Source organism: Staurois parvus, unplaced genomic scaffold (assembly GCF_062004578.1).
Source record: "Staurois parvus isolate SC_StPar_1 unplaced genomic scaffold, SC_StPar_1.0 ptg000562l, whole genome shotgun sequence".
Lineage (NCBI taxonomy): Eukaryota > Metazoa > Chordata > Amphibia > Anura > Ranidae > Staurois > Staurois parvus.
Window position 1 is genome coordinate 8,722,214 of NW_028318358.1, and position 26,529 is coordinate 8,748,742.

General features: G+C 41.8%; 1 protein-coding gene across 1 annotated transcript in view; it reads left to right on the top strand.

The window, feature by feature from the left end:
- Positions 1 to 1,601: 1,601 nt before the first annotated feature.
- The window catches only part of MAP3K12 (mitogen-activated protein kinase kinase kinase 12), a 169,623-nt gene continuing 144,695 nt past the window's right edge, over positions 1,602 to 26,529 (top strand). Inside the window, exon 1 of the mRNA XM_089691439.1 lies at positions 1,602 to 1,844. The gene's annotated coding sequence lies outside the window, so the exon portion shown is untranslated. The remainder of the gene's footprint in view (positions 1,845 to 26,529) is intronic.

Genomic DNA, 26,529 nt, shown 5'->3' on the forward strand with positions numbered 1-26,529 from the left:
ATTGTTATCTGATCCACTAGATGAATGGAGAACGGATCCCCATCTGTCTGTTTTTGGCGTACAGGATCAGATCAGATGCCAGTGGATGTCAGCGGACTATTGTCCGCTGACACCCACCAGACCATAGAAGTCCATGGATGGACCGATTGGGTCCACCTTAAAAATGGACAGGTGGACCCCATTGATCTGTTTATGTGAAAGAGCCTTAAAGTGATATTAAATGCAGATGTGCTTTTGTTTAAAAATAAAAACGTTATACTTACCTGCTCTGTGCAATGGCTTTGCACAGAGCAACCCCAATCTTCCTCTTCCCCAGTGCTCCCAGACCCTCCCTCCTGCCTAATGCCCATAGCAAGTATAGATTGCTATTGAGGCACCTGAGCAAGCTCACTCCTGAGCCACTGCTGCTCTGTGTCCATTCATACATGGAGTGTGGCTTAACTCCACCTCCTGTTCTTTCCTCATCGGCTAGCTGGCTGTGACTGACAATAGTGGGAGCCAATGGCTATGACTGCTGTCTCAGCCAATGAAGGGGGAGAGACCTGGGAGAGCCAAGGCTCTCATGCATATCGCTGGATTGAGATGGGGCTCAGGTAGGTTTTAGGAGGTTCTGCTGCACACAGAAGGTTTTTTTTACCTTGATGTATAGAATGCATCAAGGTAAAAAAAACCTTGAGCCTTTACTGTCACTTCCTAAAGTGCTAAATACTGCAAAACATTTGTTAAAGAACACTTTTTGCAGTGAATTGATAAATACTTTTGAGATACATACTGCTTGAGTTATTTTCAGGCAAAAATTCATGTTGTATTTATCTCTAAGAGCAGGCCCACACTTGTTTGGGTTGTGTGAAATGCAGGGATGGAAGTCCTCAGCCCTTTTTAAAAAATGTGGCCGCACAGAGCTCCATGTTTTCACGTATGTGAAAACATGCTGGATTTTCGGATGCGTAGGGATGCCATCAGGGGTGGACTGACCATTTGGAAATTCGGGCCCTGCCTGAGGGCCCGGGGTCAGTAGGGGGCCCAATGAGATGCCCCTGGTACCTTTTTCATAGGCTTTTTTGAGTTTGGACAAGGACACATGATCCCCTATTGCCCGGGGGCCCCATGAGTTGTCAGTCCCCCCCTGGGTGCCATTAAGAATGAATGACATCCCTGTGCATTTGCTAAAGAATTGCGCGGTCTGCCTGTGGGTCGGGAATGTGTGCGATTATCCATCCGTTCCCAGCCTGCACATACGTAAACCTAGGCTTAGTGGATCGACCCCCCAAAAGACAGCAAAAATATGTACATAAAAAACACTGTCACCACTCCATCCAGAACTACAAGTGTATGACTTTTATTATTATTATGATTTTGTTGTTATAATATTTATTGTAGTGTATGTAGCATTGTGTGTGGCCGGGATGAGCAGGAGGGTGATGATCAGAGAGCAGAGCGGTGCTGTCCTTGGTGCTGATCAGGGTTAATGCTCTCCCTATGTGAGTGGTGCTGAGCTCCGGGCGTGTCTGACCTCCATAGGGATGCAATGAGAGATAGGAGGATCCTGATCTGTGGTCCTCCTCTCTCTGTATCGCTCTTCATCCTCCTCCATCCACCCACCTCCTCCCCCCACCCCCCAAAAGGGCATTGGAGCAGAGCAAGCACTGGGCTCCATCAGTCCTTCCAAGGGGGAGAATTAGCGGGTCCCACCATCTCCACCCCCCTTCTTACCTCCCTCCAGTCCTACAATTATCCAGATGGGGACTATGCAGAGGCTGTGACAGGAGGAGGCCCCGGGGAGAGCAGGCTCCTGACTATTGTGTAAGGCGGACAGCCAGCCCGAGCCATCACTGTGATTAAAGGTAAGAAGAGATGACATGGAGGGTGCTCCATCCTCCTCTGATCCAGTGCAATCTGCATCCAGGCCATGGCTCCTTCTGCCTGTGTGCTGCCATGGTGGGATCCATCCATCTGCTGGATGATGGTGATGATGATGATGATGTGCAATCACAGTCTGCATTGTGTGCCTGGCCAGGTTATGTGCAGCTATAGGCCATATCTTCTTCTAGAAATCCAACCTTTTCCCATAAATCCAGCCACACTGTTTATAAGACATGGAATGCAATGGATTGTCAATACTAGCCTGCTACTGACCTTCATAGGGGGAGATCAGAGTAGAGCAGATTGCATGCACTCTCATACAGGCAAGGCAATGACATATAAATGTGCCCAATCATCCCCATGTACAGATATTCTGCTGATGGCTGTTCAATGATCACACATCATCAGGTATACACTTGAGGTAGACAAGACAGCAAGATGGACTCAGAGGGATGCAGCAAAATGGGAGGGTAGCACCAGGATGGATTGGATGATAGATGGGTGAAGGGTAATGCACAGCTGCAGAGAGAGGACGATCTGCCAGATTCGTTTTATGATGGCTGTGCTAAAATTGTAACAATCTCATCATGTGAAAATACTGCGAAATAAAAACATAGGAAATATCACACAGACAGCCATAGCTTGTATAGCTTCATAATTAATAATGTAAACGGCAGAGTTAGGAGAAGTACAACTCCAGGCTCTGCATGCACCCTTCATTAACTGTTTAAATGGCACAAAATTGTCCTCCATGGGGTCTTTTTTTACTTGGAGGCTGCAATTTTACAACTTGCCATGAAGGGGCACTAGAGGCTCAATCTTAAACAAGGGGGTGTGGTGTTTGGATGTGTCTACACATAGCTGTATGGACCACATAGGGGTGTGTGTGTGTGTGTGTGTGTGTGTGTACACACGTGTGAGTGTTCTATGGACAGAGTGTCACTGCTGTGTTCATGTCATGTGTGTTCATGTATAAGTATATATTCATGTATACGTTCCTGTGTGCTCATGTATGTGTATATGTTCATATATGTATATGTGTATATTCATGTGTATTCAGGTATATGTTCTTGTATTTGTTCATGTATGTTTGTATGTTCGTATATGTTCATGTGTGTTCAGGTATATGTGTATATGTTCATGTATTTGTTCATGTACGTGTATATGTTTGTATGTGTTCATGTATGTGTATATGTTCATATATGTATATATTCATGTGTGTTCAGGTATATGTGTATATGTTCATGTATTTGTTTATGTATGTGTATATGTTTAAAATATGTTCATGTATGTGTATATGTTCGTATATATTCATGTGTGTTCATGTACAGTATATGCATATGTTCATATGTGTTCGTGTGTATTCATGTATGTGTATATATACATGTATTTGTTCATGTGCTTTCATGTACAGTATATGCATGTGCTCATGTGTGGTCATGTATATGTATTCATGTATGTATGGGACATGGATGGGGTTTTGACTGATGATAATGGTTATAGTAAGATAGACTTTTACTCATTCCCTCCTATTTGTAAATGCATAGGTTTGGTACTTAAAGCTGTATTAAACCCAAAACCCAAAATGTAATATATTGTAGTGCCATTAAGAGTTAATGCCCCCCCCCCCCCCGTGTATTTTTTTTGAAGCACTGCGTTTTGTTTGTAGCTGCATGTGGGCGAGGGAAAATTTGTGATTTACACACATTCCTACACTCGCACATATATGAACCTAGCCTAAGAATTTGTAAGCTGAAATATAATAGATGTTTTCTTTTGGGTTTTATTCCACTTTAAAGGATATGATTACCTTTTGAAAATAAAATTAAAAAAATAAATGCACATTTTATTGCAGGTAAAAAAATGTGCATTTATTTATTTTTTTTCTAAGGAGCCTACAGAGCATTACATTCACAATCAACAGATAATAAATTCACATTTTATTGCAGGTAAAATAATGTGCATTTATTTTTTTTTAAGGAGCCTGCAGAGCATTACATCCACAATCAGCACATTGTGGGTGCAATCTCAGGCTCCTGCAGACTCTCAGCATAGCGTGGGCCTGAAAGCAGGAAGATCAGTGAACTATCAAAATGCGCACTAGCTCCCTACTTGTTCATTGAGAACTACAAGCCATCAGCTGCAATAGCTGATGGTACTTGTAGTCTGTCCATTCACAAAAAACTGTGAATGAATGGCGTAGGCTCATTGTTTTCAGTGAGTGAGTTTGACAGGTGCTGCTGCCTGTCAGACTCTACATGCCAAATTAAAATGTCACCATGATGCATCACAGCAGTGGCAATGTAAACAGACCTTAGCAGCAGGCATGTTCACATGTAGGTGAATGTTTGGGGGTGGTAACAACACTTGTCTTTACAGCCCCCCTGGCCTGTGTGAACTTGCCATAAACTATATCATCTGATTGTACAACCTCCTTCAGTTCTACCAAAAACTATGTAATATATAGGTCTGTACAACTGGATAACAGTTGATTAGACTGTACAGGTTTGTCCTAACAGTACATAATTTTGATACTCGAACTTTGGACCTTTTTGGCAGGATCACTTTATATACTATGTTCACATTATTCATTTATTATGTTAAGGATTATATAACATTTTAGTGACTGGGTTAGCATATACAGTACGTTGTCATTAATAATTAATATCAATTCTCTTGCTGACTACTGCTACCTGAATTTTGATTGGTGCTATTGCTAACTGCGTTGTGTAAATCGCTGATGTCCTTTGTCTGGCTCAATGAAATATTTGTATGATGATGTATATAGGAGAGCTCAGCGTATATCTATATCAATATGCTGTGACTGCATCTTTCTCAGAATGGAGTGGAATGGCTCATTGTTCATATGCTTTTGGCTTTATACATGTATTTGTTCAAACAATCAGTTGTGTTTTTTTACATTTTACATAGGACATTGCTGCTTTTATTCATTCTTTCTTTATTTTTGTTTTGAAAGCAAATGACTTCATCTTCTGTGATGATGCGTGTGATGTTGTTGTGATCTGTGTCCTGTGTACAAGTCTGCCTTCTGAGAGGAGATCCCAGTGTTGTAGATCAGGTTGAGAAGAAGACTTGGTGCCTTTTATTTAAATATTCAACACCTATAGAGAGGCGGCTGTCAGCTGTACAGAAGCGGTGTGTGGTCTGTCCACTAGCATTGCACTGTCTATATATGATGAGGCATGGACACTGCACATTGATATTCAATATGACAGTGCTGTGGGCAAATTTTGATGGAATCTGGAAGCCTTTCCATAATGTGTTTCCTTGTTATGTTGTTACTGTTGCATGTCACATGCTAATTCCATGAAACAGCTTGTTTAATCTTTCCCTAAGGAACCTTTCACACAAGCGCTTCCAGTCCGTCTCAGCAGGGATTTATAGTGGGATCCCCTACTGAGTCAGATCAGAATGAAAATGGATGCCATACATGTGATATCCATGTCTGTCCTGATTCTGTACTGTTTGTCATTCATTGGTCATGGAGGAAAAAGTGGCCCATATGGGCAGACAGATGTAAGCAGATGTGCATCTGTTCCTTTCCATTCAGGTCGGCAAAATCAGACTGGATGCAAGATTACTTCTTTCAGTGCGATGAACCGGAATTGATCTGTATATGAAAGGATGCACAGCCATTTACATCCGGCCTTCCATAGAGATACATTGCAGTTCATTTATGATTGGTCTAATCACAGGTCAAAAACAGACTAGATGGAATGCCCTTGTGAAAGGAATCCTAAAGCTGTATGGAACCCTAAACCAAAAATGTAGTATATTGCAGCTTACCAACCTTAGATGTGGTGGCTGCATTAGTTTTGTTTTTTAGGCTTTTTCCCTCTATTTTCACTTGGTAATCTGGCCTCCTGTATTAGAATGCTCCCACTCTGGATAAAAGACACAGGGGCATCTTTGGGCAGCAGGATTGTCAGTCTTGGGGGAGGGGAATGTTAGATGTACTACCAGATTAGGATACACTAACACATTTAAGCCAAACTCCAGCTGTGTCTAGGTTTATATCTATGCATTTTGTGCAGATGTGTTGCGAAGGCACAGCAGCCTTTTTTCATTTGAATGGGCTGCTGTACCTGCAGGAAATACAAGGATAAAGTCCCTGACCTTTGTCCCAAAACACAGCTGCAGGGCAGCCACGCAAAAAAAGCATGGTGCAGCACCGTGTGGTTTCGCCCACCCAAAAACTCTGTGCTTTCTGATACATGGAGGTGCCATAAAGAATTATTGGCACTCCCACACATCTGCTAAAGAGCAGTGCATTTTGGCTGCAGGTGCATATGTGTGACCCTAGGCTTACACTTTATAAGCAGTTACAGAAACAGGTTTGTTCCTTTTTGGATAAGAATTTACATTTTGCTTAAATAAATAAAAGCTGATCATTGTAAGAACCGTTGTCAGCGGTAGAAGGTTTTTCTCAACTCTCTAACTGCTACGTCTGCAGTACAGCTTGCTTAATTGAAAAACAACAGATACATTGGCTATATCCCAAGGTGAAAATAAAGGAAAGAAAGCCTAAAAAAAAACTAATGCAGCCACCACGCCTAAGAATTGGTAAGCTACAATATACTAGATAATAATAACTTTATGGGTGTAATATCATATTATAATAACATATTATACATTTGCTTACTATTGCTGAGCACAGTCAATGTTTATTCTTCCTAATGTGAATCTGAATACATGGTTTGTGCAGTTAGTGGAATTTGTATCCAGCATGCTGGAAGAATTCTTTTCTCAGCAAAGTCAGTTTTTCCACTCTCCCACCCACTAGTAGTCTCTTGGTCAATAAACAATATGCAGCTTGGTTATTACATGCAATGCTTGACGTTTCAGCATAATATAGTAACCAATCAGAAATTCTATGACTGGTAAACAGTGAACTATGATCTATTTATTGTACTTTGTTCATCATTCTTTGCACTGCCTTCAGATAAACTTGTGATGGGAGAAATATAAGAGCTGCCCCTGCTAACCTTCTTCTGAAAATGCTAATTTCCTGGCTGTACTTGATTTCTATACATCCTAGTCATTGCCCTAGAACAGGGAAAGTCAGAGAAAGGTTTGGATTCATTATCAATGTACTTCTTTTGGGTCAATAAATCAGAAAATATTGAAGGCATCTACAAGATAGCCAGGCAACTAGAATTTTAGAGAAAAAGGTTAGAAATGGCAGAATTCATTTAATTAATAGACTCATGAGTTTGCATAGACCATTAGAGTTCATCCTTTAAAACATGTTAAGGCACGAAGAAATCAGAATATATGTATATATATATATATATATATATATATATATATATTCACAGTATAAAGTAGTGAGTGTACAGCTTGTATAACAGTGTAAATTTGCTGTCCCCTCAAAATAACTCAACACACAGCCATTAATGGCTAAACCTCTGGCAACAAAAGTGAGTACACCCCTAAGTGAAAATGTCCAAATTGGGCCCAAAGTGTCAACATTTTGTGTGGCCACCATTATTTTCCAGCACTGCCTTAACTCTCTTGGGCATGGAGTTCACCAGAGCTTCACAGTCTGCCACTGGAGTCCTCTTCCACTCCTCCATGACGACATCACGGAGCTGGTGGATGTTAGAGACCTTGCGCTCCTCCACCTTCTGTTTGAGGATGCCCCACAGATGCTCAATAGGGTTTAGGTCTGGAGACATGCTTGGCCAGTCCATCACCTTTACCCTCAGCTTCTTTAGCAAGGCAGTGGTCGTCTTCGAGGTGTGTTTGGGGTCGTTATCATGTTGGAATATTGCCCTGCAACCCAGTCTCCAAAGGGAGGGGATCATGCTCTGCTTCAGTATGTCACAGTACATGTTGGCATTCATGGTTCCCTCAATGAGTGCAACCCCAGACTATGACACACCCACCACCATGCTTGACTGTAGGCAAGACACACTTGTCTTTGTACTCTTCATCTGGTTGCTGCTACACACGCTTGACACCATCGGAACCAAATAAGAGTATCTTGGTCTCATGAGACCACAGGACATGGTTCCAGTAATCCATGTCCTTAGTCTGCTTGTCTTCAGCAAACTGTTTGAGGCTTTCTTGTGCATCACCTTTAGAAGAGGCTTCCTTCTGGGACGACAGCCATGCAGACCAATTTGATGCAGTATGCGGTGTATGGTCTGACAGGCTGTCCACCCCCACCCCCACCCCTTCAACCTCTGCAGCAATGCTGGCAGCACACATATGTCTATTTCCCAAGGCAACCTCTGGATATGACGCTGAGCATATGCAGTCAACTTCTTTGGTCGACCATGGTGAGGCCTCTTCTGAGTGGAACCTGTCCTGTTAAACCGCTGTATGGTCTTGGCCACCGTGCTGCAGCTCAGTTTCAGGGTTTTGGCAATCTTCTTATAGTCTAGGACATCTTTATGTAGAGGAACAATTTTTTTTTTCAGATCCTCAGAGATTTCTTTGCCATGAGGTGCCATGTTGAACGTCCAGTGACCAGTATGAGAGAGTGAGAGGGATAACACCAAATTTAACACACCTGCTCCCCATTTAAACCTGAGACCTTGTAACACTAACGGGTAACATGACATCGGGGAGGGAAAATGGCTAATTGGGCCCAATTTGGACATTTTCACTTAGGGGTGTACTCACTTTTGTTGCCAGCGGTTTAGACATTAATGGCTGTGTGTTGAGTTATTTTGAGAGGACAGCAAATTTTGTAAACTCACTACTTTACATTGTAGCAAAGTGTCATTTCTTCAGTGTTGTCACATGAAAGATATAATAAATATTTACAAAAATGTGAGGGGTATACTCACCTTCGTGAGATACTGTAGATATATATATATATATATATATATATATATATCTTTGGCAGTGCTGGCTGAGTAATGTGTTTAGTGTGTTGATGTAAAATGATGACGCTGTGTCTAGTATTGTATTTATGTTTACAAAGTCTTGGAGTGTGCAGATCTCTAGAATTTTGGCCTCTGTGGAGCTAATAATTTATGTGTATTTATGTGGCTAAGGGTAGAAATGCTGAGCACTCACAGGCTTGGATCAATGTTTATTGATTATTAGTAAGAAAACATTAAGTGACAGATAATATGAAAGCCTAGAAGAGCTTAAACTGGGCAGGAGAGAGACTCCCTGAGTGATGAGGTTACACCAGCAAGCTTCTCATGTAAGCTCTTCAGCATGGGTGGGGGGCCCTTACTAAATCAATTACTCCACTATCTGCATTGTTCTCTGCTCTGCAATGTATGAATTTATGTCCATAGAAGATTAAAAACAGTCCATGGAGAAAAAGGATGCATGATTCCAGAGATTTCTACTCCATGTTGAACAGCTCCCCAAAAAAGTCAGTCAACAAGTGCTTGGGATTTGCTAGTGAACATTGGGACTGGCAGACTGTTGACATTAGAGAATGGTCAGATGAACCATCCAAAAGCCCCCACCTCCCCGTAGCCACAACTCATGGCTCAGCTAAGTGTTTCCATTTGTTCTTAGTAGAGGATGGAAGATGAGACCAATAGCCAGCACTGGTAGTCACAGATGGGAAGGGGCCAATGGTGCACTCAAGGATCACGAACGTTGGTCAGCTGTCATGCTTAACGCACAAACATGGAATTGTTAACTAATCCAGCTGAAAACCACAGTCAGCAGCTTGAAGTAAACCTGACACTAATTTAGGCAATGTCAACTAAGCTTACAATAAAGAATGTATACATATAGGTCTACTTTATGTCAAAGCAATGAGAAGATCCAGAAAGATGGGCAAGTAAACGTAAATGCAGATCTCAGATAGGGCTCTCACATACCAAAAGAAGCTCTGGGGCCAGAGGACCTCAGCTTTTCCACGAAACAAATGCATGAAACTTTAGCTGCCAATATCTCTGAAGTCACTGATATTCCACCATGCTGTATTCATGGAATGTAACGTCTGCATATACATTTTTAACATAAGTCCAGCACTGAAATTATTCTAAGTGAACAAATAATATTGATCCATGTTCTACTGCAGCACCCCTCTAGATAGGTGCTAGATTAGGTCAATTTAGTTACTGACTCATTGTAATCAGTTGAGATGCATGTGATTATTTTGGTGTTCTGTGTTTCACTGGCTGCAGGATTGGATGCTTCCCCTGTCTGTCTGGAGTGTTCTGGAACATAGTGTGCTGAGAGAGCAGCTAAATATTTATTCAGCCCTAGCCATTCCCTGGGGAGAGGTGCCCAAGCGGTGGTTGGGTGGTTGGGTGGGAGCAGAGGCTTGGACCAGAGGGGTTCTTGTCCTGGAGGGCTGTTGCCCTTCTGGACAGGCCTGCCATGTGTCTGCTGTTCATCGAGGTCCCAGCTCTGCTAGCTGGGGGGGGCAATTGAGCCGAAATTCACTGAAGCTGAATTTGAGGGTGAGGCTTTTCTTTTGTGGATCTGGTCAGAATTCACAATGGAGGTGTCTGGAAAATATTGGAAAGAGGCATCCAATTTTCCAAGGACATTGAGAGATCCCAGTAACCACATGCTGCTATTAACCCTCTTGTACTAGAGTCAGCATTACCTGAAGGGTGTCTCAGTATAGCTCAGCCCAATATTTGCTGCTGCAAGGACTGTGCTCAGATTCTTAGGACGAAGATAAGTGTCCTCAAGTTACTGCTTAACATTGCTGGAGTATCCCACAGTTACCGTATACCCATCCAAGCTCAAGTTCCGCAATAAAGCATCAGAAAAGCATACCCCTAAACTGATTACTAAGCCAAGAGAGTGACTGTGAATGTGTGCCTGGCTGCAGATGCATCTACTGGGAAAGAACTTTGGGACCTAAACAGTGGGCTTCTTCAGCATTGAGCACTACATTACAGTCATCTCATGCAGCTTGTAAAAGTTTATGGGCTCATTTGTGCTTGGCATTTTTGCATGCACTGCAATGTGTTATTTATACATGGTGTTGTTTTTTTTTTTTCTTTAAGATATAATTATACTTTAGTTAACATGTCACAATGTACTGCAGAATGAAAAAATGTTTCCTGCTTCATTTTTCCTTCAGCACCACTAACGGAGAACTGACAAAATACTACTTGTCCGTGCATTAGGACTGTGTTGACAAACCCAGCCCAATGCATGTGATGTGAACGAGCATTTATTCACCATCTTTGTTGCGGACAACTGCAGCCACTGATTGGTGTATTGTGACAGCTGCAGGTGCTGCTGTCACAATACAATGTCCCGATGTGTGTGTTTGGGGGTTTGGGGGTGATGAGTCCTCTATCCACCCCATTTATGTAAATCAAGGAATTTCGCCTGTTTACTGATTGGAAAAAAAACAGTGTATAGTCATCTTAAGCAGGAAGCATATATTTCTAATGAGAAAATAAGGTTGCCCCCATGGATATGTATCAGTAAAAACAGAAACACTTTTTATAACATTAAATCAAAGTTATAAACAATTTTACATTTAGTTGATCTACAACATTTTGGAAAGATTACTGGTTTGCTTTAATAGCCTGGTAGGTAGTTTGTAAATCATAGACAATAAAGATTGCATTACTGTGGCTTGTTGATCCAGGGAGTATCCCCCTCATCAGGGGGATCAGAAAGAAATGTTCCCTATTGGATCATGCTTTATAAGGGTATTGTTTTGCCTTCGCCAGGATAAGGTACAAGTGTAGGGTTGTGAGAATGCAGGCTTTTTGGTTTATTTTTTTTTGTTTAATTGGATTGACACGTGTCCATACTTTTAATAAAGATTTTAAATGTACCTTATAGAACACTGAGTTGAGTCATCTTTTCTTATCCAGCTATGGGATTGATTTACTGAAACTGGAGAGTACAATATCTCTGCATAGAAACCAGCTTCCAGCTTTTATTGTCAAAGCTTAAAATGTTACTAAACCCATGACCCTGCATTCACTTTATCTGTTCTCCCACACTACACAGAACATGGAAATGCAATTATATTAGTAAATATAAACTGCTAAATACCTTTTCTCATCAGCAGTTAGAGAAGTCTATCAGTGTTCAGCAGAGCACTAGCTAAAGCTTGTAGGAGGGGTTTGTGTTCTGCTTTAGGAGGATGCAAAACCCCTGACCTCTGTCTGACCAGTGCTGATTGACCCTGTGCTGATCACATGCACTCTCCCAAGAAAAAAAAATATCTCTAGCACTACACACCAAACTGAGCATGTGCAAAATGCCTACGGTTCAGTCTGTTTTAGCAGGAGATATGAGGTGGTTGCTTAAACAAGGGGAGGAACAGAGCAATCAGGATCAAATGGCCTTTTTACACAATGCAGAGGTATAACCCCTTAGGCTCCTTAGTAAGTATAACAAGCATATACAGACTGATTTTGCTGTTGTGGGTTTATTAACACTCTATTTCAGGGGTAGGCAATCTGCGGCTCTCTAGCTGTTGTGGAACTACATTTCCCATGAGACACTGCAAAATTGACAGTTACAGCTATGATTTGCAGAGGCATTATGGAACTTGTAGTCTTGCAACAGCTGGAGAGCCACAGGTTGCCTACCCCTGCTCTATTTGAACACGCTGAAGTTAGAAGCTGATTGGCTACCATGCACAGCTGCACCAGATTTTGCACTCTCTAGTTTTAGTAAATCAATGCCTATGTGTTTAATAGCTCAGACATATTATGATCTGGTAAACTGGTATTCACATTTGTATACATACCTCACTTAAAGTGGAACTAAACAAATTTTTTGCATTTTTTGCCAAAAGGCAGGCTCTTTATTTCAGACAAAACCTGCAATGTCTCTTCTGCAATTAAATAAACTTACCTGCATTTCGCAATCATCTGCATAATGTAAATGGAGCTGGGCATACACAGCTCCATTTACTTTCGCAGCACAGTGCCAGCGTGCTGGGATGAATGATTCCCACACATCTGCAAGAGAGACTTCATCCAGCACCAGCCAGTCAAGACAGCTGAAGACTGAAGAAGCCAGACAGAAGATGCCGGCACTAGCAAGGGACCATTATAGCAGAGGTAAGTATTATTGCCTTTTGTTCCACTTTTTCCAGTCAGGCTGCCTATAAAATAATAATTATGGCTTCCATTTCTTTTTTCACTTTTTCAGACTTTGTTTTACACATCACTCTCACAAAAGCAGTGTTAGTGGTTTAACGCGCTTCCCCAAACACTGCTCTAATTAAAGGAGCTCTCTGACCAGCATTTTGATTGGAGAAGTGGTCAAGAATATAAAAAAGTAAAAGAGTGCCATATTTGTTATAATACATGCAGACAGGCTACAGCATAAAAAAAATTAAAAATCTCTATATTACTGTATATGCAGCCATTACTGCATGAGAGTAATAAAAAAGGGTTCAGTTGGGCTTTACGTAAAATACTCTCTATGTCAGGATAAGTGAATTACAAACAATATGCCATCTATATGAAATTATAATAAATATGTATTACAATAGTCTAAACCAGCCTTTCTCAACCTTTTTAGCCCAGAGAAACCTTTAAAAAAAATCAGGATTTAGGGAACCCCTGCTCAAAATTATATCTACAGCTCATTGTACATTAGCGTGATTAGTAAATTGTAAATATAATAAAAGAATAAATATGGCATATTAGTATATTTGACTCCCAAAGTAGACCACTTTGTAACCCTCCATGCTCTATATAATAAAATTAAATTCAGGATAATTACAAAATTATGAAAATTAATAATGTCAGAAATTAAACACAGTCTCACCTACATTGGTGGTTGGGAGAGCAATGCCTATTGCTGTTTGTTGATAGGTCCCTTTACATTGGAGGTCACTTGAAAGAATACACCCTTTTATTGGGGTTCAGTAACAGGGGCGGACTGACCATTTGGAAACTCGGGCACTTCCCGAGGGCCCGGGGTCAGTAGGGGGCCCCATGAGATGCCCCTGGTACCTTTTTCATAGGTTTTTTGAGTTTGGGCAAGGACACAGGGGCCCCATGATCCCCTATTGCCAGGGGGCCCCATGAGTTGTCAGTCGGCCCCTGTTCAGTAAGAATGATGCCAGCTTTACAGACATCTAAAGAGATCACTTGTGTCATACTGCTAGCTCTGCCATGTGGCATTTACCATGGTACTATGTAGGCAACATCAGATGAGAGGTCAGTCAACCACAGCTCATAGAGCCTCTAGCAACCACTGGAGGAACCATAAGGTTCCATGGTTGAGGATGGCTAGTGTAAACTATAAGTTAGCTGGATGTTCAAGTAAATTATAGCTAATCATGCACATAACACACTTTTTCAGGGTCATAAAAAACGAAACTTGTAGCTAGGGACGAGGGCATCATGGGGACTCTGCGCTTCTATATACAATGCAGGCAGATCAAGGCTGGTGTGTGTGTGTGTGTGTGGGGGGGTGTTTACAGAGCTTTGTACATAGCTTCTTAAACACATCACAAAATCCTGCCTCAATACTCTACTCTACTCAAGAGCCTTCAGCCCTGATCCAAGCAGTGGCCTGCTCTTGGGAGGAGTTATTCAAATGTCAAATGCCTTGATGGGTGGATGTCAGTCTGGAACAATGGGTATTCCTTGGCAGACTGCCTCTGCCTGCGGACCAAGCTAGGTAATCTTAACATGTGACACTGAGCGGATTGAAAGAAACTGATATCCAATAAAAGAAAGTGTTTGGTCTAGGGCAGTAGGGGCTGAAACATACTTGCTTTGGTCACTGAAGATCGATCTGCATTCAGATTGCTCTTCAGAAAGCATTTAACAGATGGTGAGAAGGCATTGCATTCCAACATCACCACCTGCTTTAACCCCTTTAGCGTCCCACTAGTGTGCCACAACCATGTACATTGCGTGTGGTTGTGGGGTGCTTGCAGTGACCCCATTTACTTAAAAAGTGACAGGGAGTATAATTCCTGCTGCAGCTGCAAAGCATTGTGGCCATGGTATGTGTACACCCACGGCCACTGCCCCTGTAGCTCAGGGGGAAGCCGTTGTTGGGGTTGGTAAAAAGGTAGCTCATCTACAGGGTTTTATTGTCCTTCAACTGCTAGTGTGAATGAGCCCTAAAACTGGTGGGGAGGAAAGCTTACAGTGTGCCATAAAATCAAAAGAAGCAATTTCAATGACCTACAGACTCCCAGATCCAAGTTTACATCCTGCATTCAGAATCACTTATAACACAGTACAGCCAGCCCTCCTGTAGCGGGCCAGGGCCCCATCATTTCAAAAGGGAAGTCAAAGCAGCAGGAGGGCAAGTTGTACTTCTTTTGCTGGCTCTTGTAGCTCCCCCTGCAGCTCTGCCAGCTTCTCTTCTTTTTTCTCCCTCTAGGGGATCGGTATCTATGGCCCCCTCTCCCTCTCAATGCTTTCCTCCTTTTCTCTCTTGCAGTAGCTGCTGAAGGCACACAGGGTGATTGTTTCAGGATGGAGAGCGGGGACAGTGTGGTAAATACTGAATGTACTATTTACCAGCCCTTTCCCTTTCTGAAGGATTACAGTGTGCATTCACCACTGAATGATAGTAAACTGTGTTTACTATGCTTCAGTTTGTGAATAAACAAGAAGCCTCAAAGTGCTTCCCATTTATTCACAGTCCAGTGCAGCTGAGGCTGTATAGAAAGGGACTGATGAATCTATGTCCTGAATCCCTTTCTCTGCCTCAAATGTGAGACATCAGGGGTCTGTTTAGACCCCTGATATTTCACCAATGGCCTCTCAAGAACAGGGCAGTTAAAAAATGTAAAAAAAAAAAATTCAAATTTGCTTTGCTCATTCAAATGTGCTTTGCTTTCTGAAGAGCAGTCAGCATTTGGATCACTCTTCAGAGAGCATTTGACAGGCGGTGAAAAGGCATATTGCCTCCTCACTGCCTGCTTTAACCCTGCACTAGCGCAGAGTAACACTTGCAGGCATGGAGCACTCACAGAGCAGTGCTAATCATCTGAATGGGTCTTGTTCGATGGGGGTTATTACTCCAAAGCATAGCATTGTGTCTGTAGTATTTCAGTGAAAATATCTTGTGATAGTTTTTGAATTGGGGGTGGGAGCTGTCAGGTAAGCTTTAGGTGCCCCCGTGATTTCAAACAGCAGCCCTGCCTGCATTACTGTGAACAATTTGCTTCTGGCCACCAATAGAGGGTACTGTTTGTAGGCTGGAGACCTGCTCTGCTTTTGCCTGGAGCCGCTTCTGCACAGCAATGCAGAATGTGATCACAGAACCATGAATCTGCAGGTTGTGCTGCCAAAAACAGGACTTGTATCTCATATAGGTAACCTATCATTCTGAAATTTGACTATACAGTAACTGGGACAAGTAGAAATGGATAGTTCAACTTGAATGCATAGTTATATTTTAAAGGGGAAGCCCCTTTAATTTAAACTTTTTTTATTTCATCTCTGTACTATCATGCTATAATAGTATGGAGATACTGTTATGGACACCATACATACCTGGTATAAATTGATGGTAAGATGGTCTCTGAAAAACATGGCTGGCAATGAAAAAAGCCCTGCATGCTGGAGCTCAGAGAAGATCTACAGTGTGCATTATAATATCTAGTAATAAGATTTACCTGCATTGCATACAGTAAAACCATTGTGATATATGTGAGGTTGTTGTGAAATGCAGGAAAAGCAGAACAGAAATGTTGATTCTCTTGAAGCATTGCATGCTTGTCAATAAGATGCTGTTTTAGAATGATCAATGTTCCAGTATAATTCCCCTAATTAAATAAGCTTGCTTGCTACTGATGTCTTCTTGGCAACACCAACCTGTTATGCATTAATCTGCCATTTCCACTGCATGTTGCGTGTTCTTCTTATGATGGTGACATATTTTCTTGGTGATGAAAATCAAATCTTGTGCCATTGCGGTACCAGAGACCCAGGGGCTAATGAATGAACACTCAGGCAGGGCCATATATGCCAAAAAGACCTTGCAGGTGAGTGCCTCAGGCAGTAGAATAAAACTGGGCAGCACCAATGTACAACGTTTATATGGGGATTTTAGTTTTTTGTTATTCATGTATTGACTGCCTACTTCTGGAGAACGAACAATCTGGGTACGAACAAAAGGGTAAGGGAGGGCAGGCATAGTCTGCTGAGAGGAATCATGGTATGATGGCAGCTCGGCTTTCTTAGCTAGGTGGTAGTTGGTGGCTGTGATGTTCAATGACAGCTCTGCCTAGAAACAGGCTGCAAGGTGCCTCCAACAGAATATGCTTGTCTTCATGTTCACAATTATCAATTAATTCAGGACACCGTCATTCCATGATCCTAAAGCCTAGGTACATCCAAAATTACAAACAGAAAATTCAGTGCAAGGGACATAACTTACAATAAAGTCAGTAAGATATGTGCCTTGTGCTGATTCCTCCTCTGTTAGTGATGATCTTCCTCATTCCTGTACTCCCCCACCCCAACCCACCCCTGCCACTGTTCTTCCATTACAACAGCGTTTAATACAACTAACAGGCTGTCACAGGCTCTCATCAAGAGAACTGGATTATGCCTGCCCTTTCTGCTCAGATCCACCATTTATAGAAACCGTACTATATCTTCTATTAATGGAACGCAATCTATGAAAGGACGGTAGGCAGATAATTGATAGCTCCATCCCCTCCATTCATAAATCAGATTCAAATTCCTTGAAACTGGAGTACAATTCTATGAATGGTGGAGCTGAACAGAAAAGACGGACATAGTCAAATTCTCTTGATGAGAGTCTGTGACAGCCTGTTAGTTATTAACCCCCATCTACTAACTGTACGTTATGTCCCTTGGGCTGATTTTTCTGTTTCTGATTTTTCACTTAGACTTTAACTATATGGCCTACATATCTCTCCTACCTTACTCCTGCTGCCAGCCTCTTCCATGAGCACAGATGAATAATTTGTTTTTCTTGAAATGATGTTATTTGTAATCAGGGTCTGGGTCAGTTCAGCAAGGGGGGCCGAGCAGCAAGAGGAAACGGATCATGGACAGGAGTGGGTAATTGGTGTGGCAAGGGGGGAATTACAGGAATTTATCCCCTGTATGGCTCTCCCTGCAGAAACTGAAAGCCAACTTTCAGCTGCTGTAAGGAGAGCCATACAAGGGATCAGCTCCTGTAATTTCCCCCTTGCCACACCAGTCACCCCCTCCTGTTCATGATCAGATTCCCCCTGCCCCTGCTGCTCAGGCTCCCCTGTCTGTGTGACCCCACAGTACTGACTGCTTCCTCTCCTCTCATTCCTGCCAGCTTTCAGCTGCTGTAGGGGGAACAATAGATTACCTGTTCTAGTATATGTCCCCAACATGGTGGCGAGGAATCCCCCCCCCCTGGGACATTGTATTCTGACAGCAGGACTTGCTGCTGTCAGAATACGCTGATGAACAAAAGTTTTCCAGGATGTCCCTTCAACAACAGTTGATCAAACAATCAACTACTGTTCAGTAGGGATGGCCACACACTGATCGATCCAGGTCCCTACTGAACCAGCCACATTTTGATCCATCTATGGCCAGCTTAGGTCTAACCATATACATTAAAAAATAAGTCACTCAATTCCCTCATCCATGAACAGTGTGGATGGAGACAGACAGCCACAGAACTTGTGGCTGTCTGAGTATCCAAACAGTGACTACATCAACAGTTCTCCTCTCGCCTCCTGAAGTTTATGGAGTCAATAGAGCTACCCACAGTTTGAATTTTGGGTGATTCAGCAGGAATCAGCCAAATTTTGGGCCATACGTGGCCAACTTCTAGTTTAGCTTCACTGACCTAATGCATATACTAATTCCTGGACAGTGACTCAGAAAGTATTGAAACCAGAGAGTAAGCATAACAGCCTGATATCTAGCACTTACATAATAAGGTCATCGATAACTAACCCTGAACTTCTTAGAAAGAGGCTTACTTTGAACTTGAGCAGTGGTCTCCAAACTGCCACCCTTCACTTGCATTTATCTGGTCTTTGGGGTACTATTCCTCGTACTAACACCATCAATGAGCCACTATTCCTTTTCCTGACACCAACAGTGGAGCATCATTCCACCCATTGACACCAATGATGAGGTACTATTCCTCCCACTGAAGTCCATGAGGCACTATTCCTCCGACTGGCACCAGTGATGGGGCACTGTTCCTCCCACCGACACCAACAATTGGGCACTGCACTGATACCAACATGGGGCCCTACTCCTCCCACTAATACAGTACCAATGATGGGGAACTATTTCACATCCTACTGACACTGGGGCATTTACTTCTTCCACTGGTCACAGTCTGGCTGCCCCTGAAGTCTAAAGAACAGTAAACTGGCCCTTTGTTTAGAAAGTTAGGAGGAAACTAGAGGACAACTACATATCAACATTCTAATCAAGCACATTTTGTCATACAGTTTGTCAACCAGTATCTATAGCCCAGCCACACCCAAAAATATGTTTTAATGTTAATAAGAAATCTCAATTCATTAGAACATAATGCATTGATGTCCAAGCTAAAAAAAAAAGCTGAATAAAAAGCCATTTAGAAATATACACAAAAGATTGCTGAACTGTGTCTAATTGCTCCAGTTTGCCCATAGGTGTCATGTACTGTAGATAAAGGACATGTTGACATTTCCTGCCCTGTTGGTCCTGACTCTAAATTTGCATTTTATTTCATGGCTTCAGAGACTGTATAAAATGCCTGGTAACATAATTAACATCAATAGTACTTTTACGTATTTACATTTGTAGTCCCCCTTCCTTCCTGGACTCTGCAAATCTTTGTCGATGAAGCTAGCTCTCTACCTCATTGCACCTGTTTGTCTGACAGATCACAAAATCTCACAGACAGGCATTCATCTTCTAACCTGGCTGACATAGGATACATTGTGCTGTGCTTGTCTTGTGACTTATGTGCAGTTTCACTATTCAATTGCCATTCTTAAAATTGCTATGCATGATTTTGTGATTTGAAGGATTTTAGAGTGTATGGCAGAATATCAAGGTTTATTTAGTAAGGTAATGCAAAGCACAAAGATGAACAATGTACAATAAGCAGCAAACTGTTACCTCAGTGACGAACATTTTACAATGTGTGTATTATACATTGGGTATTAGATATCTCCAGTTGCATCTGGGAGAATTCTATAATATGCTTATATGTACACCTGAGCTGATTTCTAAATGAAGACATTTAAAAAAGCAATACGCCAGAAAAAAAAATAATTTCGTTGCTATGCAAATTCCTCAAGCAAGATAAATTTTGGAAAAAAGAGAACCAAATGTCTGACATGTACATACCGGAGTTGATTTACTAAAGGCAAATAGATTATGACTTTGCAAGTGCAGTTACACTAATTTTCCCCTGAGTTTAGTAAATAAGGTGAAGCATCACTTTGTAAAGAATTCCCAATCAGGTGAAAGGAGAATTAAAAAACAGCAATTTTAGTTGCACTTGATTGGATGATGGAAATCAGCAGAGTTTCACCACATTCACTAAGCTCTGGGGAAAATGAGTGCAACTGCATTTGCAAAGTGCACAGTCTATTTATCTTTAGTAAATGCACCCCAAAGCATCTCTATACATGAATATAGAAGCAAAATTCTTATGTTTCCCAAAGTCATTAGATGCAATTTTTGGTATGTTTTAACAATAATCATTTTTGATAATTTCATTGTTTTATGGCCATCATGCTATCCACTATAAAACTACAAGTGTCTGTCGGTGGTTGACCTACTGACTGACTACCTTTCCTGTGCTAACTATCCGACACAATAATGTATGTTCTACTATCACCTTATTTTCTTTATCACATTTTGAACGTTACCTATTGTAACTGCGTTCCTTTTGTACATGGCCGTTGTTGATTTCTGCTTGTAGTTGTGATCCTGTTTATGTACTATTAGTGGTTGAAACTGTATTCTGTACTTTAAAAATACCAAAAACCCAATTAAAAATTATTGAAAGGAAAATTACAAGTCTCAGCCATGCCATGCTATGCCAGCTCCATGGGTGGACTCATTCAGCTCTTTAGGATTTTAGTCTCATAGATCTATTGGTTGTCCATCAACATCTAATAGTGTATGGTATATAGAATGTGTAAGAATGCTTATGATGAAAACAATATTTTTAAATATTTTGCTGCTTTTTGCAATATAGAATCCTGAGTATAAAACTTGTCAAATAAAAAATTCTCTTACAAGATGACCCACAAACTGTCTGGAAAGTAAAAATGCAGGCATTACCTACCGTTGGATAACTAAATATACATTTTTAGGTAAAACGTTTGAAGGCACCCAGTTCTCTGTTATGTATGTCAAAGAAAACTGAGCAATTTCGAAATCTTGCACACCAAAAAATATTAGCCAAGGAAAAGTAAAGTATGTTTTTGTTGCCTATGACACAATACAGCACTTTACTGCCAGCAACAGAAAGACATCAGACTTGTCATTTTATGTTTAAATTGCTTGAGGTGCAATTTAAATGTAGATTGTTTAAATTTTTTTATGTACTATTTTTTTAATTTTCAAAGACAAGGATATGTATAAAATTAAAGTCTTTTTATGTAGACTGTGTATGGTACTGATGTCTATTCTGCATCATCAGTTGTTGCCTGTGTTATGTTAACAGTATTGTCAGAAGAAAGAACAATCCTGTGAGTTAAGTATGCGTTCCAAACAATAGTTTTTTCTTATATCTTTAAAGCCAATTGTTACATTGTGTCTGGAACATGCGATGTTGAGACACAGATCTTCAGCATGGATCACAGTTTTACAGGGAGGAGGGGTCCCCTTGCTCCTGTGCATATAGCTGAACACTCATAGAGACATTTAATAAAGCAATGCAAAGGGCAGTGATTTGTAATGTAGAATAACCTGTCATATTTGAGCCATAATCAAGGTAAGGCATAGAGAAGGGTTAAGGGTTGTATCAGTAAGGCACCTTGCATGTGCTTCCTGATTTAATAAGTCTAATGTTATTTGCACTTTTAACTTCACACTGCAACCCAACCGACCGAGACTTAGAGAACGGTGTCACAAATGCAGAAATGCAGAGCTGCTGACACAGCATGCTGATATTCTGATACACGTGCTCTCACGCACACCCCCCCCCCTCCTTATTTATTACCACTTAATGCGTCTTTTCCCTCCACCCATCTCTCCCAGACCAACTCCCTTTCCAATTATGGTCCAAAATCCTCATGATAGGAGTACAGAGCTGCCTGGCGGCATCCTATGATTGGATGAGACGAACATAGTCACAGACCTTGATTGGCTGTTTAAATGTCCCGTATGTGTTCTTATTGGAGGGTGTCACCAGCTCACGTTGCATGGTGCTGTTGAGAGGCAAGGAGTGACTCTGTCCGGAGTCTTGTCGCTGCGAGGTCAGTCCAGGGGGAGGCAGGCGGCTGGCGAACATCTTTTATTTATAGTGTTTGGGTGCTCTCTCTCTCTCTTTCTCTGGCTCTCCTCGAAGGGAAACGCTGCAAGATTCCTCCCCACACACTGAGCTCCAATCATCTTACACGTTTTCACCACACCTACCAATAACAGAACACCTCACTTATAAACAGCCAATACTAGCACTTTGCCATTGGTGGGCACAGGGGGTACTGCATGGTGATTGGTAGAAAAGAAGCCGGGCACAGGTGTTGCTGAGAGATGTTGGGAGGCAGAGCGATGTCTTGTCTCAGAGATATGAAAAGCAAGTTTATAAAAAAAAAAAGTAAAACTTCTCCTTTATTCCCTGATTGGTTCTAATGGATATCTGCACCTGTCAGTGCGTATAGAAGGGGTACAGCAGAAATAACCCTTTCACTGCTCTACAGAAATGCATACGTCTCCCACTTGTCACAACGGCAGTCCCCGTCGCCCCCTTGACCTTCAAGTTCTTTTCAATGAACAGACACAGTGCAGGCTGGCTTTACTGAGGCTCAGACAACGAGCTCTCAGCAATCGTCTCTGAGCAGCATTTGTAACAAATGACAAACAGTGGGAAATGGCTCTTTAAGATTAATTGGCACTTAGTGTGAGGATTGTAAGAATATGTCACAGCCGGTAGTCAGTGGCAATGTTATTATGGTGAAGGCATGTACTCAGCAGTACAACCTGGCAGAAGAGATAGTTCAAAATATGAACGAGTGCCACCAAACAACATTAACACCTTGTAACTGGCTCCTTGGTGTACATGTCCTAGAGGTGTATCACTTGCTTAGACCTGAATTTATACCTTTACTGTCCTGTGCCTATCCCAGACTGCCTAGTCTTGGTATCAAACTTCATAACCAAAAGACACACCAGTGTGGAAGGGAGGATGAAGAGGCCGAGACAGTTTGCCCACTTTGTGTTAGTATTTATTTATTATTTTATTACAGGTACTTATATTGCACTGACTATTATACGCATCAGTCCCTGCCCTCAAAGAGCAATCTAAGGCCCCAATCCTACATACACATACTATGGCCAAATATAGTCAGAGCCAGTTAACCTACTGGCATGTTTTTTCAAGTAGGGGAGGAAACTGGAGAACTTGGAGTATCACTAGGCCACTGTGCTGCCTACACCTAGAACCTGGGGAAACAGTCACCCTCTTCTGCTAACAGTCTAGTTTTACTCTGGAACTCTGGAACCTTTGATTATGGAATCAGGATCCTTTTATTATACAAAAGAATGAGAGCATACCAACCCTATCAGCCAGCTACCCTAACCACAACCTATAGTGGCCATGTAGAAAACCAGCAATGAGCAGTGGTATTTACTAAAGAAACTTTGAGACTTGACTTTAGGTTCAGTCATTCAGTGGCTCTTCCAAAACACTCTTCCTCTTTCCTTTTCTTTGGTAGATACCATGTAATGCATGCTTGAGTATTTATCCTTTGACTAGCATCGGGGGCAAAACAATTTTGAGGACTCAAAAAAATAATTCAGGTCTGGTGCTCTAGTCTTGATGGCATTTTTTACATTTGAGCTGGGAATCCTAAATAGGGAGACCCTTCTGTCAGTGTCTTATTCTGTGGGGCACGTGGCAGATTGGCAATGTTTTCGGCTGACTGAAAATCTCCCCAGGAGAGTGGTGTAACCCAGTGGATTTACACTTATTGGATGGACAGCTTACCACCTGGGAACTGAAAAAGAGCTAAAGCACTCTTGGTTTTTTTATAAATCTATTTATTGTTTTTTTATATAGATAAGCAGTCACAAACACCAGAGCACCAACCCACACAGAAGAGGTCATTGTTAGGTTCACATACACAATATAACTAACAACAAAAACTAGCGTGATGGCTCACGCACCAGTCCACAGCACCAATATTCATGAGGCAGAGCATCTCCTCATATTAGAGACATTTGGGTAGCCATGGCAGATATAAGAGGGCCCTAAGTAGCCTCCGAGTGGGACAGTGAAACATTTTCGGGGGCCCTGGTAAACCAACGTGGATGGTTCTTCCAACCATTTTACCCATACATTATTCAACTTTTTTCTTCCTTCCCCTGCTTTCATAGGTATCCCGTATCAAGGGTGATTTGGTTTCCAGGATCAGGGAAAGATAGTCCTGCACAACCTTTAAACAGATGTCCTGTAATTCACAGAGGGCTATGCACTCCTTCCCTACATCTATACAACAGGGCCAGGCCATTCATGAGATAGCTAGCTCTGTCATATGGGAAATGAGAGTGAGTCACATACTCACTCATACCCAAAATCACCAGGGGCTTCATTGCTGGCAGCCGAACTGAGTGCCTTGGAAACATATAGTGCTATGGGGGGGGGGGGGGGGTTAAGGCTTTATTTAGCCCTGCAAGGGCAATGGAAGCAGTCACACTAACATTCTGTGTTCAGAGTGTCAATCACCTTAATACTCATATTTTATTTGTGCCTAGTTGCCAGCAGGGAGATCTGTGAACCTGTCTTCCTTGGTCTGTTGTTGTAGGGTGTTACTCTGGAAGTGATGCTCTTGTTGCTACATTAGGAGTGAGACTACACAGCTTCAAGAAGTAGAGCTAGAAATTGCAATGGAGAAGTTTGCCAGGGTCTCTGGGAGAAGAAAGGTGCTTTTACCTGGGCTAAACCCTTACTGTACCAGATGGAAATCTGATGACAAAAGTAACTAGCACTATAGATTTTTTGGAATCCTGGGTTGAGCAGCTGCTAAAGTACTTTCAGCAAGGTTTTTGTCTACAGAAAAATCAGCTACTTGCAAGCAGTTGGAAAAAAAAAGTGGCACACTGCACCCATGAAAACCATGAGTAAGTAGTTGCAGATCAGGAGACACATTTTCCTGGTCAGTAAAATCACTACATGGAAATACTGCCCATATGCCATCACCCTATAGGAATCTAGAGACATGATATAATGGTTGTACGGTACTACGGTGGGTGGTCCCAGATGTTCCCGGTCATTGTTAAGTTACAGATTAGAAAATATGTCTTGGCTACTAAATTGAAGTACAGAGCAGCGAGATTAACTTGAGCCCTGACTTTATCTGTGCCCTGCCTATGCTCTGTTGACCCATTTTTCTTAAAACCCATATAATTATCTCAAAACCAGACAGTACATCACAAAATCTGACTACTGGGACAAAATCCAGACAGACGGATTGCAATCCAGACAGAAGCTGTGCCTCAGCACATGGAAACTAGTCTTTAGCTCACACAAACCAGAAAGATTAAGCATCTGCCAATGTCCTCTCTATTAAGCTGACCATGGACATCAATAACAGCCACATGTGCACACATGGTCTGACTGTCCTTTAATGTCTTTTTGGGTAATGTCTCCCTATGTTTTACCTGTTTTGGGAAGGAAGGCAAGCCATGTACAGACAGCTCCAATGCTGGAGAAAACCGTCCTGATCATTGTGTTCCCTCAAGATATTTGTTTTGAGGCTGCGGTATGCTGCCCATAGGGCCACTGATAGAATTGTTAAAGGCCCAATGTATCTTTGGGCACCTTGAGAAGAGAAATGAGGGAGATTTGGTGTGTACTTAAAAGTCAGAGCTGCTTAAAAGGGGCCTGGATAAACAAACACTGAGCCTATAACCCCCCCCCCCCACACACACACACACACACACACACACACACTCCCCAGCACAAAGATTCTTTGTACCCACAGTACAAAGTACACAGTACAACATTCTTTTGTAAAGAAGTCCTTGTACCTACAAACTATGCTTTATATACAGTGCCACTAGTAATTTACACATAAAACCCCATTAATATAGTTAGAACTACTTAGCAACCGGCAGGTCAGGAATATGTAATGTACAATATGGCATAAAGAGTGCATGGGTCAGGAGTATGTAATGTACAAAGAAAAGGGGTCAGGTAATGTAATGTAAAACATAATATATTTAGTGGAATGGTCAGGAGTATGTAATAGGCAGAGTGTAGGGGTCAGAAGTGTGCAATGCTCAGAGAGCAAGGGTCATAAATATGTAATGCACAGGATGCAGTGATCAGGAGTATACAGCAGGATGCAGGGATTTGATGTACTTAATGCACAAAGTGAATGGGGTAAGGGGTATATCATGCACAGAGTGCAGGCATATGGAGAATGTAACACAAAGAGTGCTGAGGAGAATACATAATACACAGAGTGCAGGGGTCAGGAGTACATGCAGTGAAGGAAATAAGTATTTGATCCCCTGCTGATTTTGAATGTTTGCCCACTCACAAAGAAATGATCAGTTTAAAAATCGAATGGTAGGTGTATTGTAACACTGAGAGACAGAATAGCAA